Genomic DNA, 20,260 nt, shown 5'->3' on the forward strand with positions numbered 1-20,260 from the left:
ACAATATCTCCGGATATAATTAACATTTTACAATGCAACAAACGGCACTGATTACGTATTTGTTTATTTGTTCAGATGTGCTAACAAAACTAACGGGGTTCCATTTAAAAAAACGTAGGTTTGTGTTAAAAAACATACTTCCGTGCATTTTTTTATGGTTTGTATTAACGAATTACACTAGCCCCTCTCCTCACGTTCGGTCTGTGGAATCGATTCGTCAGTATTTGATGTGGTTTACGAAATACATCAAGCGGTAATGTTAGGTGACTCACCCTGTATATATATATATATATTATTATTGGTGTTTTGCCCTTAAAGAGCGCATTTGGACTAAACTACATGGCCAGTTCCTTTTGCTGCCTTCCTTGCTGCCCAAACTTCCCTCATTCGCTCGCTGTGTTTCTGTTTCCGGTCCTCTGTCCATGCTTCTTGTCGGCTTCGTGTCTTCGGCTTCATCTTGATTGCCTTTTTGGTTGCCCATATTTCTTTCATCTTCTGGCTGTGATCTTGCTTTCGTTCTTCGGTCCATTTTATGCCTGTTCGTTTGTCGCATTGTATCTCATGTAGTTTACTTTTCTTAATGATGTTTCTGAACTTTATTCTGTCGTTTATTGTGTCTGCTGTTATGTTGAGCTGGTTCAGGTCGTTTTCTACCTCTGCCACCCATTTGTTGTTTCTAGTGGTTACCCAGTCAAAGATCTGTTTGGTCAGCCTGTGTGATGGCATTCTGTATAGGTGTCCATAGAATTGTAGTCTGCGTTTTCTAATCTTTTCTGTGATTGTCTCCGTATGTTTGTACAGTTCCTCTGTAGGTTTCTTGATCCATATTCCATTGTTGTTAGTTGCGCCAAATATTTTCCTAAGTATTTTCCTTTCTACTTTTTCTAATTGTCTGATACGTGTATGCCCTCGGATTAGTGTGGTCTCTGCTGCATATAGTGCCTCGGGGAGCACCACCGTGTCGTAATGGCGTAATTTGGCTTTTTGTGAGTTAGACTTCTTGTTGTAATGATTCCACACTACTTTGTATGCCTTGTCCAGTTTAGTCTTTCTTTCTTCATTTGAGTCTCTGTTATGTCCACTCATTTGTAGTGTTTCACCGAGGTATTTGAAGTTTGCTGTTTTGTAAATCGTGCCATACTTTGTGTTCAGAGATGAGAGTTTCTTTGTGCTCATAAACTGTGTCTTTTCGTAAGAGATCTGTAGTCCAGTTTTGGAAGCGATTTCGTGCAGTTTTTCAATAGCGTCTTTTGTTTCCTTTATACCTTTCGTGACAATCGCCAAATCATCTGCAAAAGCCAGGCATTTAATCTGTAGGTTTCCTAAGGTTATCCCCTGTTGTGATGTTTCCCATTCTTTTATGACCTTATCTAACACCAGATTGAAAAGGAGAGGTGAGAGGCCATCGCCTTGTCGGACACCTGTGCGAATTTCGAAGGGCTCTGATAGTTCCCCACAGAACTTTACTTTGGAGGTCGTGTTGGTTAAAGTTTGCTCTATGATAGCTCGTGTTTTGTTGTCTACTTTGTATTCTGCTAGAATTTTGAAGAGAGTTTTCCGGTCGATAGAGTCGTACGCCTTTTTGAAGTCAACAAAGGTAATGATCAGGTTCTGTTTGTGTTGTAAAATCATTTTCAGGTTCCAAATTTGTTCCGCACAAGACCGCCCTTTACGGAAGCCTGCTTGGTATTCCCCAATCAAGTGGTCGGTTTGGCATTCTAGTCTGTTCAGTAAAGCTTTAGAGAGGATCTTGTATGTGACCGGTAGTAGGGATATTCCTCTGTAGTTGTTCGGGTTAGTCTTGTCACCTTTTTTGTGTAGTGGGTGTATCAGGGCAGTTTTCCAGTCGTCAGGAATTTTCATGGTTTTCCAGATGTCTTCCAAGATCCTGTGGATGTCTTTGGTGAGTTCTGGGTCTTGTAACTTCCAGATTTCCGCGATGATGCCATCTTCTCCTGGTGCTCTACGATTCTTGAGTGACTTTATTATTTCTTTAACTTCTTCTAGAGTTGGAGGTTCACTATCTGGATTGTATGTGCTCGTTTCTGTCATCATTTCTTCCATGGGGGGGTCCGTGTTGAGCAGTTTTTCAAAGTACTTTGCCAGAATGTCACAATTGTTTTTGGTATTGGTTTCTAGGGTTCCATCCGGTCTTCTGAAGCACAAGTTGGGTGGTTGATATCCAGTCATATTTTCTCTGAACGTTCTGTAGAAGTTTTTTGTATTGTTCTTCATGAAGTCCGATTCGATCTCTGTCAGTCGCCGTTTGTCATACTGTCGTTTTTCACTGCGAATAATTTTGCTTGATTGCTTCTGTGTTTTCAAGAAGTTCATCCAATTCTCTTGGGATTTATGGCAACTAAATTTTTTCCATGCACTGATTCGTTGGTCAATAGCTTGGTCACATGTGTGGTTCCACCAACGGTGTTTCCGTGTTCGTGGTGCTTGTGCTAGTTTCATGGCCTCTCGGATTCTTCGTGAAAGTTGTGTCCAGTCTGTCGTTTTCTCCATTTTAATTTTGTGTAATATTTGTGTCTGGTTTAAAGTAACGTATTCTGGATCTGGTCTAACAATTTTGTTCTTCTGGAGCTTTGTTTTGGGCAAAAGACGAATCCTGATCTGTAGTAGGTGGTGGTCTGAGTCGAAGTAGCCTTTACGGGTGTCTATGTTCAAAATTTCTTTTTGTGAGTCTTTCTGCACTATTACGTGGTCGATTTGTAGTTCTTGCTTTCCGCTGGGGAATTTCCATGTGGTAAGTTTTCGTGTTGGTTTCTTGAATTTTGTTGACATAATGGCGAGGTCGTGGCTTTTGCAAAAGTCTATCAGATGTTTTCCGTTTTTGTTGGTGTCCTTGTGTGGAGTATGTTTTCCTGTGATATGTCTGTGTATCTTTTCTTTTCCGAGTTTGGCGTTGAAGTCTCCCAGTATTATTTTGACTCTATGTGCAGGAATTTTTCTGATAGTTTCTTCCATTGTCGTCCAGAAGTCATCAATTTCGTCCGGGTTTTTCCTGTTGTAGTCATTAGTTGGTGCATGTGCGTTGATTATTGTGTAGGATTTATTGGCTGATTTCACTGTGATGGTGCTGATTCTTTCGTTTGGTGACGAAAAGTCGATTATGCTGTCCGTGATGGACCTGTGTACTGCAAATCCTGTGCCAAAAAGCCTTAGGTTTTTCAGTTGTCTCGATGGTTTTCCTTTGTATATTCTGAAATTCTCCGTGTTGAAATGGTCTTCGTCTGTGAATCGTGTTTCTTGCAGTGCACATATTTTGATTTGAAATTTTTCGAGAGTGTCTGTCAGTTGTTTCATCTTTCCTGTCTTCATCAGTGTGTTCACGTTGAGTGTGCCGATGTAGTGTTTGCGTTTGGTCTTGAGGGAGTTTGAGAAGCTCCGATTCTTCTCATGATGTCCGTGAGCCCCCGGAATCCGATGCTCACGACAATCCCAGTCTATTGACTGGGGCCCGGGGTAATGAGATTTATATATATATATATATATATATATATATATATATATATATATATATATAAATTTAAAAAATAAAAAACGTTATCATACAGTCAATGTATTTTTAAATCATTTAAAAGCAGAAAAAAACAAGACAACCAAAAAGCTATCGTTTTAATGTCAATTTTTATTATTGAAGGCGTAGCCGCATGGCTTGAGCTTCTATTATAAGACTTGGCAATCCTAGATGCCCCAATATATTCAGCAGCGGCGGCTCGGGACCTCAGTTCGTCAGCGCACCGGACTATGGCGACATGTCTGATCGCCGAAATATTGTGCCCGTTGGACGGTATGGAACCGGCAGTACACCCGTGGACTGTTGGAGCAAGAAATACGCCGGGAGAAGTTGAAGAATCACAACACTCAACAACTTTGCAACGGTTACGGAAAAATAATGTGGACTGTGAGGCGTAGCGCCGTATAACGATCGTTTGTAGTAAAAATCAGTTGCCATGGCTTAAATAAAAACGGGTAACTGACACAAAAGTATCTGCCACGAATACATCTCAGTAGGCTTCGGTGCTGTGGCGTAAAAGTATTTAACAAGCTCGAGTCAGACATATTTAGCTAGAAACAGAGAATCCTTACCAATTCAAAAGAAATGGAATAAAGTAAGCTATTGGCTACACCTTCTGGAAATTATCTCATTTCCTGGCTTCAAGTATTGAAAATACTTGCAAGCTGCCTGATGAGGAGCTTTGCCGAATGAAAAGATCATCTATTCTTAGAGAATGGGGGTTAATGTTGTTCTTTGATATCTGCGAGCTCGGAATTATTAAATGGATTTCGGCAATGTTGGTAGCCCCGAATGCCCTTCCCTACGCCATACTGCGCCGCCTCCATTCCCCAACTGGGTAGGGATCTGTGTACCCCGTCCGTCTGCGTCTAGCGTAGATCTCATACGAAAGTCTGGTGATTCTGTCTAAGGATTCATTCCTGGGATTCAACAGGAAAGAGATCAAACTCATGACTGGACTGATGACCGGCTGTGGGAACTTCAAAAAACACCTACACACAATGGGTATAATGGACGAGGAGCCTAAATGTAGGATCTGTGATGAGGGTGAAGAAACTGCACCACACCTGATCTTTGAATGCATGGCATTGGAGAGTAAAAGATACAGGATCTTCGTGACAACTAGACCTGAAGAAATAGTGTCTAACAAAAAACTGGTAGAGTGACTCCGTGCACTATTTAAGGGCACTGGTAGCCTCTACTAGATATACAGGTTGCGATACCGCAGAATAAACCTAGTTTCGGTGCGGGCAGTGGCCGGTTAGACCTAAGCTGTTTTAGCCCTCCTGTTAGAATCAAATCAAATCAATCTTATGGTAACATTCAGTGAGATTTCTTGTGTGTTTAGAGCTGAGTGGTGGCACTGAGGCAAAGTATTATTTTTGTGTTCTTCTGTCATGTGTTAAAATGCTAAGTGGTCTGGCATTATGTTCATGTTTTGAGTATTTTGTAGTGTTTGTTCCACATGTGTATTTTTTTATGAAAAAGCTAGATGGGTGTGTTCCATATTGTCAATATGACAATATGGGTAACTTGCAGAAATTTGATTTCCTCGCTCCAACATGGAGACTAGCTACTATCATGGTTAAGCACGGCAATGGATATTTTCAGTGGACACAGTATCTGCAGTGTGCGCAGGCTCATTTAAAGTATTGTAGATATTACTTTAACTCACGTATTCCTGTTAAAGTTGATCAAACTGTAAGAGCTACTATGAACGGATATAAGCTGAAGATATGATGCGTAGGTTAAGAGTAGATCAGCACTGAAAAGGGACTTTTACGTTGTTTCATGTACACCCACCATGGACGGATTACCGCAAGACGAGAGTGGGGATCTGATGTCTGCAGTCATGCACTCTGTGGCTGCGAGCTGGCAGCGCTGAGACAGACCAACCCTTTTTCCACCTCTCCGTGTAATGAACGCCCTAGCGGTGCAGTGCTGTGAGTAAAGAAAGTTTTTCTTGCGTGTGGACGACCAAGTATTGATGCGTAAGTGCAAAATTTTTTTGTCTTGTTCTGACGGTGTCAGAGGTGTATTTAAAATCTCTGTGTTTATGTAGCGTTTTTGCATCTGTACCTTCTTATTAAGGAACTTAAATGATATTGTATTTTGATTTTGTATTTTCCTTTACCTTATAATTGAATTATGCTTTTCTGTAGCGGGCTGCGCTGTAAGTTTGTAAGTGTCTATGATTTCTTTGTATGTACTATAACATTTCATTTCTTGACATTTGTTTGCATGCCATGGTATGGCTTTGCGGTAATCAGCCTACTGTGACACTGTCCGTGGATCCGTGGGACGGGGTGTTCTACAACGCCCCCCCCCCCCTCGACCCCCCCCCCCCCAAATCGCCACCACCAGAGGCGTTTAATTTTTTATTTGTCTATCGCAGTTCTCTACTAGAATTTGAAAACTATTCTGTGCAGGAATGTAAGCATAGAATTGTATCGTTGACTATCGATAGTTGCCTTTCTGTCGAGCGCAGAGCAACAGTGGCAGTCGTGTCGCAGCTTTCGTGGAGCGTGGGCGGAGTGTTGTGTTGACGCCATGGCTGCGCCACGTATCTTACAAGTTTTGGTGAAGTAATTGAAAATGTTTGCCACACAAGTTTTTTGTGTAATTTCAGTGTTAACGGCAGAGTATCAATGTTTATCAAATAGGTGATGTTTCTCGGTTTCATGCTCGTGTTGGGAGAACAACAATCAACCGCATCGCGACGGTTACGGAAAAATAATGTGGACTGGTAGGATCTTAATCTTAGGTTCTAAGTGACAGAGGCACATATCGTTTTGACTGGATGAATATCGCGAGCGCAGGTACTTCCTCGTTCGTACATCCTACCCGACGCTTTATGGAGCATCTGAGCCACGATTCGGTCACGCGCACGCTCCTGTTATAAGCTATACAGTTTTTAGTACTCTTTGAAGAACTGTGCGCTGAACGTTGATTATTTTGTGCTCTATCCACCGTGTTTTTGCATTGGACGCCGTCATTTAGACAGCAACCTGATACTTCACAACGGACACGTACTTGGAGTATAAATACTGATCACGTCCATTACGGAATAATGTTAATTGTGAACAGTGCAGCCCCACCCTGTGCGAGTGTTTAACGAAATACAGTGAGTTCTACCAGATAAACTTGGTATGTTGGTGTTGTAAGTAGGCTGTTTAGGTTTTTATATTGGTAACGCCACGTAGCGCACTGTATGAAAATCACTGGCTGTGCTGTGTGCAGTCCGTGGCTGGTTGGCATTGTTGTGATATTCGCTATTGTAGTGTTGGGCAGTTGGCTGTTAACAGCGCGTAGCGTTGCGCAGTTGGAGGTGAGCCGCCAGCAGTAGTTGATGTGGGGAGAGAGATGGCGGAATTTTGAGAGCAGACGATCTGGACGTGTGTCCATCAGAAAGAGTAAATTTGTAATATTGGATATCATGGATTGATATATATATATATATATATATATATATATATATATATATATATATATATATATATATATAATGACTTTTGAACACTATTAAGGTAAATACATTGTTTGTTCTCTATCAAAATCTTTCATTTGCTAACTATGTCTATCAGTAGTTAGTGCCTTCAGTAGTTTGAATCTTTTATGTAGCTGGCAGTAGTGGCGCTCGCTGTATTGCAGTAGTTCGAGTAACGAAGATTTTTGTGAGGTAAGTGATTTGTGAAACATATAGGTTAATGTTAGTCAGGGCCATTCTTTTGTAGAGATTTTTGGAAGTCAGATTGCGTTGCGCTAAAAAATATTGTGTGTCAGTTTAGTGTTGGTCAGAATAAATAAAGAGAGAAATGTTTAAGCGCAGTCGTGTATAATTTTTCTAAGGGGACGTTGCAGTGTGAGTGGCTCCTCTCCCTGCTAGACAATAGTTAGTACAGGACACATCACAGCAGGCAGTGCAGAGAGCAGCAGATCAACCGCTGCGGGAAGGACCAGGTACGTGGGTTTAGGCACAAGGTCGTTAAATATCCAGCCCCGTCCCTGTGTCTAGGGAGTGTTGTACAGTCGCGACTGCTAAAGGCTAGCTTTTATTAGTACTGCATATCTACCCCCGTTTCCTACCGGGCGGTTGCAAGCTGCTCTTCTACAGAATGCCCTCTGGAATTCTCTGTAGGGTTTCTGTGTCAGAAAAGTAAACTCTTTAACCAAGAAGAACCACCACCTCTAGACGCCATTAAAAGGCAAACTCCGCCACCAGAGGGCTTACGGATCGCTGCCTCAGATCCTTCAGGGGCTGCCGGCCGTCTCTTCGACCCTGGGAGCTGCAGACCACTCTACGGAATCATTTAAAACCCACACCTTTCAGCCAGTCACACTCAGTAACCAGATGCAGCTTGAGCTAAACACACTCCTGCAGAATATTGTCTATCAGGGCTTTTCAAAAATTTATTCCCAACAGGTACTTTTAAACAACTGCAATGCTAGGAAAACCACTCGCCCCTGAGTCAGCCTTGCAAGCGTCCATGCCAAGCCACTTAGGAGGATTGGGCAAAGACATGACCGACATCTCAGCGCTCGAGAAAAAAAATCCCTTCCCACATTATCGGAAACTGACCCTGGAGACCAAAATAACGAATCAGACGAGAACACAGGTGTGGGCTCGAAGTAATATGTCACACAGGTCAGTGTCAAAGATGTTTTATCTCCGCCTTCAAGTTATCGTACCTCTATTGGAATGCATTTCGTGGTAAAAATCAGTTGCAAAGATTTAAATAAAAACGGGTAATTGACACAAAAGTATCTGCCACGAATACATCTCAGTAGGCTTCGGTGCTGTGGCGTAAAAGTATTTAACAAGCTCGAGTCAGACATATTTAGCTAGAAACAGAGAATCCTTACCAATTCAAAAGAAATTGAATAAAGTAAGTTACTGGCTACACCTTCTGGAAATTATCTCATTATCTGGCTTCAAGTATTGAAAATACTTGCAAGCTGCCTGATGAGGAGCTTTGCCGAATGAAAAGATCATCTATTCTTAGAGAATTGGGGTTAATGTTGTTCTTTGATATATATCAGGATATTAACAGATCATAACCTCACTCTTCTTCACCGTCTGCCGTTCTTCTGCGGGCTCGGAATTATTAAATGGGTTTGGGCAATGTTGGTGGCCCCGGATGCCCTTCCCTACACCATACTGCCCCGCCTCCCATTCCCCAACGGGGTAGGGATCTGTGTACCCCGTCCATCTGCGTCTAGTGTAGATCTGATACGGAAGTCTGGTGATCTCTTTCTAAGGGTTCGTGTAAAGTGTAACTGAGGCAGCCAGTGTCCATCAGCCCACATTTACCTACGTGGACGTGGAAAACCGCCTGAAAACCAAATCCAGGCTGGCCGGCCCGCCACCTCTCGTCTTCCATCCGGAACCCGATCGCCTACCCTTCTCCCGCAGGTGGCGCCTTATTGCGCTCGGCTGTCCAAGTGAGTATTAATCCACACGCACTATACAAATGGATGCACGAATACTTATGTAAGTATATATACACAAGTATGTATCACCTTTCCTCATAGACTACTGGATCGATCTGAACCAAACTTAGTGCTAATATCCCTTATTTCTGAAAAGAATTGTTCTGGGGCGTAAGAATCACCTACCTACCGAATGGGCTGGGATGGGCATGAAGAAGCAGTGTAGCCCACAATGCACCAATATCAGTACTCTATTCATCCAGTATTTTAGAATGAGAGCACTTACAACAAACTTTATGTATAATTTCAAACATTCACGAAATATTATCTCGCTGACAACCCCCACAAATTAATGAAAGGAAAAAGACTATCTCTTGCTACATTCATGGTTCAGGAATAAAACTGCCACAAAAATAAAACGCTTCAATTTATTACTCTAATACTACTAATTGCATTTTTCAGACATTATTTATATATACCGCCAAATGGTCGAGCAAAATTATACACTAATGGCCATTAAAACTGCTACACCACGTAGATGACGTGCTGCGTCCGCGAAATTTAACCGACAGGAAGAAGATGCTGTGATATGCAAATGATTAGCTTTTCAGAGCATGCACACAAGTTTGGCGCCGGTGGCGACACCTACAACGTGCTGACATGAGGGAAGTTTCCAACCGATTTCTCATACACAAACAGCAGTTGACCGGCGTTGCCTGGTGAAACTAAGTTGTGGTGCCTCGTGTAAGGAGGAGAAATGCGTACCATCACGTTTCCGACTTTGTAAAGGTCGGATTGTAGCCTATCGCGATTGCGGATTATCGTATCGCGACATTGCTGATCGCGTTGGTCGAGATCCAATGACTGTTAGCAGGGTATGGAATCGGTGGGTTCAGGAGAGTAATACGGAACGCCGTGCTGGATCCCAACGGCCTCGTATCACTAGCAGTCGAGATGACAGGCATCATACCCGCATGGCCGTAACGGATAGTGCAGCCACGTCTGGATCCCTGAGTCAACAGATGGGGACGTTTGCAAGACAACAACCATCTCCACGAACAGTTCGACGACGTTTGCAGCAGCATGGACTAACAGCTCGTAAACCATGGCTGCGGTTACCCTTGACGCTGCATAACAGACAGGAGCACCTGCAATAGTGTACTCAACGACGAACCTGAGTGCACGAATGGCAAAACGTCATTTTTTCAGATGAATCCAGGTTCTGTTTACAGCATCATGATGGTCGCATCCGTGCTTGGCGACATCGCTGTGAACGCACATTGGATGTGTGTATTCGTCATCACCATACTGGCGTATCACCCGGTGTGATGGTATTGGGTGCCTTTGGTTACACGTCTCGGTCACCTCTACCCCTCATTCGACCCCTGCAAAACCCTGCATTTCAGCAGCATAATGCACGACCGCACGTTGCAGGTGCTGTACGGGCCTTTCTAGATACAGAAAATGTTCGACTGCTGCCGTGGCCAGCACATTCTCCAGATCTCTCACCAATTGAAAACGTCTGGTCAATGGTGGCCGAGCAACTGGCTCGTCACAATACGCCAGTCCCTACTCTTGATGAACTGTGGTATCGTGTTGAAGCTGCATGGGCAGCTGTACCTGTGTACGCCATTCAAGCTCTGTTTCAATCAATGCCCAGGCGTATCAAAGTCGTTATTATGGCCAGAGGTGGTTGTTCTGGGTACTGATTTCTCAGGATCTATGCACGCAAACTGCGTGAAAATATAATCACATGTCAGTCCTAGTATAATATATTTGTCCAATGAATACCCATTTATCATCTGCATTTCTTTTTGGTGTAGCAATATTAATCGCCAGTAGTGTATCATTCTATGACACACAGTTCATTAGATATGAGGTCAAATACTGCGTTTTGTGAAAAACTACCGCATCATGCATGACGTTTTAATTTATTACTTCTTTTCTAGTGAATGTATTTACAACACATTTCTCAGACAGTAGACAGATTTCCCGCTGGTTATACTTGCAGCCTTGTACGAAACATAGTTTAGGTGATACGACTTGATAAAAATTGAACTGCATGAAAACGAAACTGTGAGGCAGAATTCGGTAGAGATTCAAGTGGAGTGTGTTTACAAATACATATGAAACATGAAACTCCCTGACAGATTATACCTGAATGCTGAACCGAGACTCGAACTCAGGACTTTTGCCTTTCTCAGGCAAGTGGTCACCTGACCGAATTACTCGAGCACGACACTTGTGCAATAAGTTAAATACGTGTGAAATATATTTAAAATGTGTATAGGTGGGCAAAGCCACAAGTAAAAATCTCATCCTAAACCCCTGGCACAATTTCAAGTAAATTTGTCACACACACTAGTTATGATCTGAAAAGAAATAGTGTGGGGTTATAAGAACCACAAGCTTGCTGTAGGGGTGGTGGTGATAATGCAGAGAGAGAAATGGGATAGAGGAGATGGACAGAGAAGGGAAAGGGAAGATAGATGGGTTGGGATGGGGAGAGGACATGGGAAGAAGAAGGGGAAGAAGGAGATGACAGAGAAGAAGATGGACAGAGAAAGGGTGAGGATTAGATGGACAGGGGAGTGAGGAAGGAGGAGACGAATAAAAAGAAGAGGAGGAGGAGATGGATAGAGGGAGACGGAGGAGATGGACAAATGGGGAGGGAGCAGACCAACAGAGGGGATAGGAGAGGAGGTGTTATGCAGAGAGGGGGGGGGGGGAGCAGATGGACTAATACAACATTGGAATAAATACACACCAAGAAGGCAACGCAGCCAGTAGAAGATAAACAGCAGATACAGAATTTAATACGAGGGCTATTTAGAAGTAAGGTCCAACAGGTCATGAAATTGACATGACAGTGAAAATCTGATGAAGCTTTACAAAGACGTGTTGGGCAGTGCCTCTGGTACTCGTGTAGATAACGTTATATCGCTCTTTATACACTCCTGGAAATGGAAAAAAGAACACATTGACACCGGTGTGTCAGACCCACCATGCTCCGGACACTGCGAGAGGGCTGTACAAGCAATGATCACACGCACGGCACAGCGGACACACCAGGAACCGCGGTGTTGGCCGTCGAATGGCGCTAGCTGCGCAGCATGTGTGCACCGCCGCCGTCAGTGTCAGCCAGTTTGCCGTGGCATACGGAGCTCCATCGCAGTCTTTAACACTGGTAGCAAGCCGCGACAGCGTGGACGTGAACCGTATGTGCAGTTGACGGACTTTGAGCGAGGGCGTATAGTGGGCATGCGGGAGGCCGGGTGGACGTACCGCCGAATTGCTCAACACGTGGGGCGTGAGGTCTCCACAGTACACCGAAGTTGTCGCCAGTGGTCGGCGGAAGGTGCACGTGCCCGTCGACCTGGGACCGGACCGCAGCGACGCACGGATGCACGCCAAGACCGTAGGATCCTACGCAGTGCCGTAGGGGACCGCACCGCCACTTCCCAGCAAATTAGGGACACTGTTGCTCCTGGGATATCGGCGAGGACCATTCGCAACCGTCTCCATGAAGCTGGGCTACGGTCCCGCACACCGTTAGGCCGTCTTCCGCTCACGCCCCAACATCGTGCAGCCCGCCTCCAGTGGTGTCGCGACAGGCGTGAATGGAGGGACGAATGGAGACGTGTCGTCTTCAGCGATGAGAGTCGCTTCTGCCTTGGTGCCAATGATGGTCGTATGCGTGTTTGGCAGGTGAGCGCCACAATCAGGACTGCATACGACCGAGGCACACAGGGCCAACACCCGGCATCATGGTGTGGGGAGCGATCTCCTACACTGGCCGTACACCACTGGTGATCGTCGAGGGGACACTGAATAGTGCACGGTACATCCAAACCGTCATCGAACCCATCGTTCTACCATTCCTAGACCGGCAAGGGAACTTGCTGTTCCAACAGGACAATGCACGTCCGCATGTATCCCGTGCCACCCAACGTGCTCTAGAAGGTGTAAGTCAACTACCCTGGCCAGCAAGATCACTGGATCTGTTCCCCATTGAGCATGTTTGGGACTGGATGAAGCGTCGTCTCACGCGGTCTGCACGTCCAGCACGAACGCTGGTCCAACTGAGGCGCCAGGTGGAAATGGCATGGCAAGCCGTTCCACAGGACTACATCCAGCATCTCTACGATCGTCTCCATGGGAGAATAGCAGCCTGCATTGCTGCGAAAGGTGGATATACACTGTACTAGTGCCGACATTGTGCATGCTCTGTTGCCTGTGTCTATGTGGCTGTGGTTCTGTCAGTGTGATCATGTGATGTATCTGACACCAGGAATGTGTCAATAAAGTTTCCCCTTCCTGGGACAATGAATTCACGGTGTTCTTATTTCAATTTCCAGGAGTGTATTTCTGACCACACACTGAGCATGTAAAGATGTATAGAGAATCATGTCTCCTGCGAAGTATGGGTGCGCACTGCAACGTTTCGCGTGATTTCATGCAACCCCACATAACGTACCTGTCACACATTTCCTTCTTCATGACAGTTCTCGGCAGCAAACTGCAGGGGCAATGAGGACGCTCCTGCAGCGTTTTCTATGGAATGTGTTTGATCTGCCACCATACAGCGGAGACGTGGTTCCCCTTGAGTTTCATCTCTAGCTATGAAGACAACATTCTGGCACAGATAACGAACTGCAGTCCAGTATAGAGAAGTGTCAGAAAGCATAGGCAGATGCGTTCTATGGCGAGGGTGTTGAAAAGTTGGTACAAAGCTGTGGCAAATGACTCAGTCGGAGTGGCGGCTTTGTAGAGAAGCAGCTGCAGTGTGTAGCAAACTGCTGAAAATAAAACATTTTTGATTTTCACTGTGGTTTCCATTTAGCGACTGATCGGACTTTACTTTCCGAACAGCCTTCGTGTAAATGAGAAAAAACAGATTTTTTTTCTTTAGTAATTAAAACTTCTGGGCTGAATTACCGTGGTCCATATATAAAACTTCTTCTCTTTCCTATGTTTGTAAACTGGCATGCGGTGGCGGCGATGACGATAGACACGTCGACGAGGCACAGTGCTTCAATGTTGTTGCAGATAGAGCTGGATGACACCTTTGTGATATGGAATCATGCTGAAGAGGAACTGAGTGAGTTTTTGGTGCACATAAACAGTTTCAATCCAAGGATACAATTCACCACGGAGAAAGAGAGTAATGGACAATTAAATTTTTTGGATGTATTGGTTATTAAAACGGGCAGATGGGACTTTAGGGCACAAGGTATATAGGAAAGACACACACACACACACACCGATCGTTACCTACATAAGAATTCGAATCATCATCCTAGGTAGAAGAGAGGAGTCATAAAAACTTTAGTGGACAGAGCTAATATCATCTGTGAGCCAATTTACTTGCAAGATGAATTAAGCCATTTGCAAACAGCTTTCAAGAGGAATGGGTACACTGACAAGGAAATAGATCGAGCACTCCACCCTAGAAGAAAAGTGTCCGAAAATACACGACAACAACCGTCGGCTGGAAATTTTTTTCTTCCGTTTATTCATAACATCACGGACCGTATTGGTAAAGTTTTGGCCAAGTTTCAAGTGGAGACAATCTTTCGACCTACCAAGAAAATTAGTGAAAGTTTAAGATCGGTGAAAGACGCACGACACCCCTTAGCTACCGCAGGTGTCTACAAAATTTCGTGTAGCTGTGGCATGGTTTATATAGGAACAACTAAAAGGGGTGTTAATACCCGCCTAACGCAACACAAAAGGAACTGTAGATTGGGACAGATTGAGAAATCAGCTGTAGCGGAACACGTTTTCAAAGACGATGATCACGAAATAAAATTTAGTGAGACAAACGTGATAACTAGGACCTCACATTATAATACTCGCATGTATAGAGAAGCTATAGAGATCTACGAGCACGGAAATAATTTTAATAGAAAGGAAGAAGGATTAAAACTAGACAAGATATGGCGTTCGACTTTGTACCAACGAAGTGATAATCGATTACCTGTAATCGAGAGAGATGGCACTAGCCAGAGATAGTTTTAAAGTCGAAAGCACGTGACGAGTGGTGGCGCCATCTAAGCGCTCTACATAAGTGGGACCTCCAGCGCCTAGCAGCCAGTCGCCGACTCACCTCAGATGATGTTGCCCGCAGCCGGCAACGAAACGTCAATAGGAAGGAGAAGAAGTTTTATATGTGGACCACGGCAATTCAGCCCAGAAGTTTTAAGTAATGACGGCGCCGGCCGTGAAAGCTTACATGCTATGATTAGATTTTTTTTTCAGTTGATTGTAGCATGTTAAATTTAGCATAAGCAAATAGAAATAGCTTCCGTTAATTTGGCGAAAGTTAATTATTAATACAGAGTACAGAATTAGCTTTCAATAGCTAATTTATTTCTTAATGTATACTCTGAGGTATTCTTTAGCTATGAAGTAAGCAACGTCACATTATTGAATCTGTGCTCATTTCCGACTGTCCTTTCCCAGTAGATACACTTCCCGTTTGTTACAACAGGAACTGCTCAACGTTTCAGCTTAGCGCTTAATGTATTGTTAATGAAGAGTGTTTAAAACGAAACCGATACCGTGATTGCGTCACTTTGTTGCTCCACACAGGCATTTCCGGCGGTCTCTGTTACCTGATTGAATTTTGTTTCCATCTATTTTACGATCATCCCTCAGCAAAAGCGGTTTGTCCGCACTTTTTCCAGCATCATCAGCGACGGTTTCCCTCATTATCCCTTTGTGCCTTTGGTCTACGTTAGTGTGCACGGAGCATCCTCATAGCAACATTGTCGATATCTGATGTGGGCGGCGTTGGTGGGGGGAAGGGGCAGCAGACATTGGAAGCGGAGCGAGGAGGCGGGGAAGGGGGAGGGTAAGTGGGAGGGGGTGGGAGGGGGGGGGGTAGGCCATCGAGCACGTCATTAGCGCCCCGGGCCGATACCTGATAACCCTGTGGCGTCGGCGTCTCCTGGGTACGTGTGCAACTCCGTCCTGGCAGCTGTTCCTTCTCCCTCCTCCTGGTGCAAAAAAGCTCTCATCGCGCTTGATAACATCCATCTGTATGGCTATACAACAGCTTAAGTGTGCGCAACTCCTTAGGAAACAGCTGATACACCGACGATCTTGTTTTTGGGTAATCTATACCAATATAAACTAGTATAAGTGGTTCAAATGGCTCTGAGCACTATGGGACTTAACATCTTTGGTCATCAGTCCCCTAGAACTTAGAACTACTTAAACCTAACTAACCTAAGGACGCCACACACATCCATGCCCGAGGAAGGATTCGAACCTGCGACCGTAGCAGTCGCGCGGTACCGGACTGAGCGCCTAGAACCGCGAGACCACCGCGGCCGGCATAAACCAGTATAACTGCCATGTCTATCTGTTTATTTGTTTGAACACGCTTATCTCCGAAACTACTTGACAATTTTTATAGGATTTTCACAGGCAACATGAGCGTAGCTTGGGGCAATGTATAGGCTTTATTCCATCAAAATTGGAACACGAAAGAAAGATATTGTATTTTAATATTTTATAAAAAAGTCTGCTCAGTTTAATAGTTCGGATGTTTACCTCAGTGACGTGATCACCATGGCATAGTATACAAAAGAACAATTAGATGGCTCTGTTAGTTTCGTAGTACACAAAAGAACCAGTAGACAGTGCTGTTAGTCTTTTTAACTCAGTGACAGGTGTATTGAATATAACGCGAGTTAGGGAGACATATTTAGTCTTTGAAAAAGCTATATCCTCTTTGAGATTAGAACATTATCATACTTCTGAAAAATGCTTTTATTGGTTGATATGTTCTACTAAGAACATTATCATATATCTGAAATGCTTTTATTGGTTGTTATTTCTACTTAAGACGATTCAACGCAATGAATACAATACTTATACGTTGATAAGCCATAACATTATGACCATTTATGTACTAAGATGGTATCTGTTCTTTCAGACTTGTCCGAAAGAACGGATATCATCGGTGACCATGCAACTCGTTAGAATGAAATTACAATGAAATGAACACCCTTACCTGCTTAAAGGCGTTGACATACGTCAGCGGGGACAGACGAAAATGTGTGCCCCGACTGGGACTCGAAACCGGGATCTCCTGCTTACATGGCAGAAGCTCTATCCATTTTTTTTTATCTGCTCTGGGCGGACGTCGAAAGACACCCGTTTCAGTTCGTTGTTGATCCATTAACTCAGTTTTTTTTTATTACAGAGGGCGAGCAGCCCTCTGACCGAACACGCTGAGCTACCGTGCCGGCAGTCCATCTGAGCCACCGAGGACACAGAGGGTAGCGCGACTGCAGGGATTTATCTCTGGCACGCCTCCCGCGAAACGCACATTCTCAACGTATTGTCCCGCACTACATTCGTAGTAATTGTAATTTCATTCTAATGAGCTGCATGATCACCGATGGTATCTGCTCTTTCGGACATGTCAGAAAGAACAGATACCATCTTAGTATATAAGGGTGAGTCACCTAACATTACCGCTGGATATATTTCGTAAACCACATCTAATACTGACGAATCGATTCGACAGACCGAACGTGAGGAGAGGGGCTAGTGTAATTGGTTAATACAAACCATAAAAAAACGCACGGAAGTATATTTTTTAACACAAACCTTCGTTTTTTTAAATGGAACCCCGTTAGTTTTGTTAGCACATCTGAAGATATAAACAAATACGTAATCAGTACCGTTTGTTGCATTGTAAAATGTTAATTACATCCGGAGATATTGTGACCTAAAGTTGACGCTTGAGTACCACTCCTCCGCTGTTCGATCGTGTGTATCGGAGAGCACCGAATTACGTAGGGATCCAAAGGGAACGGTGATGGACCTTAGGTACAGAAGAGACTGGAACAGCACATTACGTCCACATGCTAACACCTTTTTATTGGTCTTTTTCACGGACGCACATGTACATTACCATGAGGGGTGAGGTACACGTACACACGTGGTTTCCGTTTTCAATTACGGAATGGAATAGAGCGTGTCCCGACATGTCAGGCCAATAGATGTTCAATGTGGTGGCCATCATTTGCTGCACACAATTGCAATCTCTGGCGTAATGAATGTCGTACACGCCGCAGTACATTTGGTGTAATGTCGCCGCAGGCTGCCACAATACGTTGTTTCATATCCTCTGGGATTGTAGGCACATCACGGTACACATTCTACTTTAACGTACCCCACAGAAAGAAGTCCAGAGGTGTAACATCAGGAGAACGGGCTGGCCAATTTATGCGTCCTCCACGTCATGGTAATGTACGTGTGCGTCAGTGAAAAAGACCAATAAAAAGGTGTTAGGATGTGGACGTAATGTGCTGTTCCAGTCTCTTCTGTACCTAAGGTCCATCACCGTTCCCTTAGGATCCCTACGTAATTCGGTGCTCTCCGATACACACGATCGAACAGCGGAGAGGTGGTACTCAAGCGTCAACTTTAGGTTACAATATCTCCGGATGTAATTAACTTTTTACAATGCAACAAACTGCACTGATTACGTATTTGTTTATATGTTCAGATGTGCTAACAAAACTAACGGGGTTCCATTTAAAAAAACGTAGGTTTGTGTTAAAAGACATACTTCCGTGCATTTTTTTATGGTTTGTACTAAACAATTGCACTAGCCCCTCTCCTCACGTTCGGTCTGTGGAATCGGTTCGTCAGTATTTGATGTGGTTTACGAAATATATCCAGCGGTAACGTTAGGTGACTCACCCTGTATGTAGTTACGGCTCGCCAGCCGCTTGACCATCTTCATCTTCTGTGCGAATGCACAAACAGTGCCCGAACTCTTACGGGAATCGGCAACGCGCCGCGAGTAATGAGTATAATGGGCGGGGGGCACCACGAATGTAGTGCGGGACAATACGTTGAGAATGTGGGTTTCGCGGGAGGCGTGCCAGAGATAAGTCCCTGCAGTCGCGCTATCCTCGGTGGCTCAGATGGACAGAGCGTCTGCCATGTAAGCAGGAGATCCCGGGTTCGAGTCCCGGTCGGGGCACACATTTTCATATGTCCCCGTTGATGTATTTCAACGCCTGTATGCAGCTAAGGGTGTTCATGTAATTGTAATTATGACCATTGCCCACTGCGGCGTTGGATGCCGCCGGGTGGCGTTGCGGGCACATGACGCGGTAACTGAAGGATGTGGACCGGAACAGACACGGATGGGGGATCATCCTAACGATGATGTGGGCTGCAAATGGGAAAACCCATTGAGATAATCGACTTGGACAACGGGCAGATTATTATTACGCAGAGCCTGTGAACGTGTATCTCGAAAACCGAAAGCTGGTCGACAATTATGTGCTACTGTCGTGAGCATCTACGGAAAGGGTTAGAAGAACAGTCAAACTACCACTAGACACTAAATGATCGGACGTCCACGACTTTTCACAGAACGAGGACTTCAGAGGTCTGTCTGCTCTGTAAAGTAGGATAGATCGTGATTTGTGGCATCTCTACCTAAAGAGAACAACGCTGGTGCACACACAAGTGTTTGGAAGCACATCGTTCATTGTACTTTGTTGAACATGGAACCACACAGCAGAGCATCGTTAGGTGTCCACATGTTGACCGAAAGACATCGTCAATTACGACTGCAGTGGTCCCGGGACTATTGGCATTCGACCGTCGGCCAAAGGAAACGTGTTGACTGTTCGGGTGAATCACGTTTTTGATATACTACACTCCTGGAAATTGAAATAAGAACACCGTGAATTCATTGTCCCAGGAAGGGGAAACTTTATTGACACATTCCTGGGGTCATATACATCACATGATCACACTGCCAGAACCACAGGCACATAGACACAGGCAACAGAGCATGCACAATGTCGGCACTGGTACAGTGTATATCCACCTTTCGCAGCAATGCAGGCTGCTATTCTCCCATGGAGACGATCTTAGAGATGCTGGATGTAGTCCTGTGGAACGGCTTGCCATGCCATTTCCCCCTGGCGCCTCAGTTGGACCAGCGTTCGTGCTGGACGTGCAGACCGCGTGAGACGACGCTTCATCCAGTCCCAAACATGCTCAATGGGGGACAGATCCGGAGATCTTGCTGGCCAGGGTAGTTGACTTACACCTTCTAGAGCACGTTGGGTGGCACGGGATACATGCGGACGTGCATTGTCCTGTTGGAACAGCACGTTTCCTCGCCGGTCTAGGAATGGTAGAACGATGGGTTCGATGACGGTTTGGATGTACCGTGCACTATTCAGTGTCCCCTCGACGATCACCAGTGGTGTACGGCCAGTGTAGGAGATCGCTCTCCACACCATGATGCCGGGT

At 44.6% G+C, this 20,260-nt stretch overlaps 1 protein-coding gene and 1 non-coding gene across 2 annotated transcripts in view; one reads left to right on the forward strand and one right to left on the reverse strand.

Moving 5' to 3' along the window:
• LOC126094888 (integral membrane protein DGCR2/IDD-like) overlaps window positions 1-20,260 on the reverse strand; it is a 267,285-nt gene that overhangs the window by 216,271 nt on the left and 30,754 nt on the right. The gene's annotated exons all lie outside the window — the stretch shown is intronic.
• Trnat-ugu (transfer RNA threonine (anticodon UGU)) lies at window positions 18,895-18,968 on the forward strand. Its single transcript has one exon. It is a non-coding gene; the product is annotated as a tRNA-Thr (tRNA).

Source organism: Schistocerca cancellata, chromosome 8 (genome assembly GCF_023864275.1).
Source record: "Schistocerca cancellata isolate TAMUIC-IGC-003103 chromosome 8, iqSchCanc2.1, whole genome shotgun sequence".
Lineage (NCBI taxonomy): Eukaryota > Metazoa > Arthropoda > Insecta > Orthoptera > Acrididae > Schistocerca > Schistocerca cancellata.